Source organism: Mytilus californianus, unplaced genomic scaffold, assembly GCF_021869535.1.
Source record: "Mytilus californianus isolate M0D057914Y unplaced genomic scaffold, xbMytCali1.0.p SCAF_11, whole genome shotgun sequence".
NCBI lineage: Eukaryota > Metazoa > Mollusca > Bivalvia > Mytilida > Mytilidae > Mytilus > Mytilus californianus.
In genome coordinates this window covers 13,071,502-13,076,776 of record NW_026262593.1, presented here as the reverse complement: position 1 = coordinate 13,076,776, position 5,275 = coordinate 13,071,502, and positions in this window count along the sequence as shown.

The window sequence follows — 5,275 nt, the reverse complement described above, 5'->3', positions numbered from 1 at the left end:
AAATTGATAGTTTTCTCTAATAATTGATTCACATTAGTTGAACAATAGTGCGTGTTTGCAATAGGAATGTGCTGCTGGAATAATCGAACTTTTTCATTTATTAATTTAACTTTAAAAAAAACTAAAAAAAGATAACGACACCTTTTCTAGATATACACTCTATTATATGAAAAAAAAACCTTATCAATTTTTAAAAAGATGAACTATAATGAGAAGAAATTAAATGACAAAATTAGACAAATGCGGATCATTTAATGTGTTCTGACAATTCATCTAATCAGTTGTGGATATTTATATCAATAAAGTAAGTTATATCAATATTATATTATATAGATTATCTAAATTTAACACCTTATCACAATAAAAAGTGGGCCTATCCGAGCAGCATTTTTCCTATGACAATCAACATAGGAAGTGTTCACATCTGCTGTGTATGGTACAATTGAAAATAAACAGTGTATAATGCTAATAATTATGGTAACGTTATTCTTTGCGGTTATTATGGTCAGATTATTTTATTTCAGTCGTTCATCTTTAAGTTGATTGATATATATTACACACAGGGTGACAGAAGGGACGAAGGTTTGTTGAAATGATTACTTAGTGCAGCATTCGAAAATTGTTGGATCTTATTAGTCTTTTTCTGAAAGATATTCAAAGGAAAAGAATTGACGGTGCACATGCATTACCTTGATAAAGAGTGAATAACTTTTTTACAAGTTTAACCTTTCTAAAAAGGTACAGAGTGCTTCGCAGTATCTTCATAGACTACGTCAACATGAAGTGATCATTGTCGATTGGGTCTTGAATACACTTACTGTAATTCAATATCTCTCCTGTCCGGAACATACACCCAATTTTATATCTCATTCTAGCCAAAATCAGAACTAGTTATTGTTAAGTAACAATTTCAAGATAGCGTGAATATCGAATAAAACTAATAGCTTCGCACCGTGATGCGGAGCAATAATGATGATATAACGGGATATCAGATAAAGTAAAGAGTGGTTTAATAAAAAAATATTTCCTTAAAGTTTTATTTCTTTGCTGATCAGTACGACACACCTTCTCCTTTAGGTGGCAATTAGGTGAAATATTTGATTTTTAATGCTTTTCAGCTTCATATTTGGTTTGGCCTTCCAACTTTTTTTATTCGAGCGCACTGATGAGTCTAATGAAGACGAAACCCATGTCCGGCGTAACAAATCATAAGCCTTATTATAAGTTTTTTTTAACTCCTTTTGAAATTTATTCAAGCATCAACTGCGTCCTCCCCATTGACATTAAATTGTCTCAACTGTTGGATGCTACATTTAAAATCATGTCTGTTGTTTCAACAAACCAACGACCTTGTGCAACTTTCATAAAAAAAATCTAAAATTTTAGTATCTTCGCAAACTATCATCAATTCATTGACAAAACAAAATCCTTTAAACTCTTTTTATTTAAATTGAGGATTTGATAAAAACCGCAAATTACGCAGACACTGAAACCATGTCTTAGGTCTCATTAAATCTACTTGTCAGAACATGTTTTAAACCCTTTTACATGATAACTAGCATGATTTTTGCGTTAGTAAAAGAACACATTTCAACGCCCAACTACGTCTATAAATGTTTTGAGCATACAATAACGTCGACTGGACACGTTTAGAGGATTTCAAATAAAAACAAATAACAACTTGAATATTAAACGAACTTAAACATTTATTTTTGAGTACTATTTGTGACTATGAATTGAAATAACACTTTTCTATATCGAACTTAAAATTCGAGCACATTCAACAGTGTTTTTTTTCTCTCGAGTAAAACAGCATTGTTTTATATTAATTCCTTTTTCGCTTTAAAATACATATAAACAATTTTTTAATAAATAGAAAAATTGCTCTAAATGTTTAGTATTTTTCAGGCATTAAAGCCGATATTTTTTTAATTTGCATATTATTTATCAATGAAGATGCTATGAATATATCGCTTATGGATACTATAAAAACATTTTGCACAATGATTTGTGACAAGACATTTATACCCACATTATCCAGAATCATTTTAATGACGAATGGGGTTATTTTTTGGAGAACACGGTTAATGTAATTGTAAATTGAGAGAACTGAAAATATGTTCTCAAAAGTACACCCGTTTAACTGGTGAAGTATGACAAAGGGTCCAGACTATATTGTCCATTCACAAAAGCACCGTTTTAATCAGATACTAAAATATTAATATATACCAAGTAAGTGTGTATATTTGTATATTATACAATGTGTATTTGCAGACTTTCAAATAGTTTTCAATGATTAAAAGTAGTCTAAAAAAAGGACTTTTTTATTTTAATTTTGACATTATCACTGTGAAATATAAGTGTAGATTATATTGTTTATCGTAATCTTTTCCAATAAAAACAATGAACAAATACTAGGTCTTTCAATCCCGTCAGAATTCGAATGGATAAAAAGCAAAACAGAATAAACACACACACACACAGACCATCAATGATCCACAGGAAATGCAATACAAAGAAAACTTAGATTTAGCAGCATGACCATACAGTTATGTTTTTACAAAACAGAGGGAGGTTAATTGTCCTACTAAGAACAATTGTTCATTCCTATGCAAATTCAACCTCTACTGTAGGTTCAACAGTTTTTTAACAATAGCTTATTTCGGTAGATGTAGTATTCTGTGAACAACATACTATCTGTAATGAGCGGATTAATATGGTAACGTTTCTACATAAAACATTCTTAATAATTTTCAATTTTGCGTTTTGTATTTTTCATTCTGTTTCCGAAATAACTAAATGAGAAAATGCGGTATGATTGTCAATGAGACAACTCTCCAGCAGAAATGACAAATGTAAAACAATTCAAACGAGTACACTAACCATCTGACTTATGTATAAAGCGATAAAAGAAAGACAGATATGATAAACAGCAACAAACGACAACAACTGAACTCGTTTTGTTTTAGCTAAATGCAAATTAAGTATTTGCTATAATTAAAATGATCACACCACTGTAAAAAGAATTAATGGATTTGTTTAAAAATATAGGAATCGATACGAAATACAAATAAAAAGACAATAAAAGTTCCAGAATACGCCGAAGAAAACAAAGGTAAAGGTAAATGTAGGTAACAAACACAAAACCAATCAACAATAATACAAAAAAAATCATTATGCACGCAAATAATTCATGAAAAAAAATAAAGATTCAATTCAAACATAAATTCTAAATGAGATAAAATAAAAAAATTACATAAAAACATAACTTTTTTCGGGTGGGAGGGTTGGACAACTTTGTTGAACTGAAAGCGAGCCTCGAATGACAATATCTTAAAATCACACAACCGCCAAAACTATAGCACGAAATATGGGAAATAACATTATTCAAATACCGTGGCCAGTTCTAACTAAATAACATTAACGGTAACAATATGTATGAACCAAATGTGCTCATTTCAACCAATGAAAACCATTTAAATCATTATATACATTCAACACATGTATCAATTATAAACAAGTACACTTGGTAATGTTTACATACCGGTTTACATACCTTTAATAAATATGTATTGCATGCACATGATGGAAAGCGACGCAATTCAAAATCTTTGAAGTGATATAGTTTCATGCAGGACTTCTTCCTTTAGTCCCTTCTTTGATCAGAAAAAAAAACCCGTGAATATTTTTGAATAACTTACAAATGTGGAAAACTGTTAAGATATATACGTAGGTGCTACATAGAAAAGGTATAAAATCTATCTTATTGCACACAACAGGTATTTCTTGTTTTAATCTTCATCCAGAACTCTTCAAGATATACTTGTTTCGAGATGCAATGTCACACAGTCGAGAGAGACAGTTTACTTTGTCATATAAAAAAGAAGATGTGGTATGATTGCCAATGAGACAACTCTCCATGCACAAGAGAACAAATGACACAGAAACTAATAAATGTGGATAGTGTCCACATGTGGACACAGATGATGCCCCCGCTTGCATATCAAATAGTTATGAAGGGACATAACTGAAGAACGGTAAAAGTGACGCTACCCAAATTTGAACTTGAGTTTTGTGGTAATAAGCATTGTGTTTAAGTCTCATAACATTTGGTTGAGGCTAACTTAAGTAGAGAACAGAAACTAAAAATTCAGCAATTTTTTCTATTTGTAAAGACGCATAACTCTAGAACGGTTGTGTATAAGTTTTTTAACATTTGGTTGAGACAAACTAAAGTTAGAGAATGGAAACGAAAAATTCCGCAATTTTTATGTTTATAAAGAGGCATAACTCACGAATGGTAAAAGTGTCGCCACCAAATTTCGTACTTAATCTGTATTATGTAGTAATAAGCATTGTGTATAAGTTTCATAACATTTGGTTGAGGCAAACTAAAGTTAGAAAACGGAAACAAAAAAACTGTACTTGATCTTAGTTTTGTGGTAATGAATATTGTGTATAGGTTTCATAATGTTTGGTTGGGGCAAACTTAAGTTACAGAATGGAAACTAAAAATTTTGCAATCTTTCGATTTATAAAGGGGCATAACTCAATAATGGTTAAAGTGACACTACCCAAATTCAAATTGATCTGTGTTTTATCAGTGGAAGTCAAAATTAAACATTGCATTGTATAAAGCATTGATTGTAGTTGATTCAACTATAATCATGGACAAAAGAAGATAACTCCAATTCTAAAAATAACTTGATATTTAGAAGAAAATAAAAATTTTGCAATTTTTCCATTTATAAAGGGACATAACTCTAGAACGGTTAAAGTGACGCCACCAAAATTCAAATTTTATCTGTGTTTTGTAGTAATAATCATTGTGTATAAGTTTCATAACATTTAGTTGAGGCAAACTTAAGTTAGAGAACGGAAACTAAAATTTTGCAATTTTTCCATTTATAAAGGGGAATAACTCTAGAACGGTTAAAGTGACGCCACCAAAATTCAAACTTGATCTGTGTTTTGTAGTAATAAGCACTGTGTATAATTTTCATAACATTTGGTTGAGGCAAACTCACGTTAGAGAACGGAAACCAATGTTGGGACGTACGTACATACGTACAGACGAACAAATGTAAAACTTAATGCCCCCACCGCTACGGCGGGGGTATAACAACTATAGGTCACCGTACGGCCTTCAAAATGAGCAAAGCCCATACCGCACAGTCAGCTATAAAAGGCCCCGAAATGACAATGTTGCTGAGGTACCTAGACCAAAGCAACATGGTATGAGTATTTTAGAGATACAGCACAAATGAATAAAGCA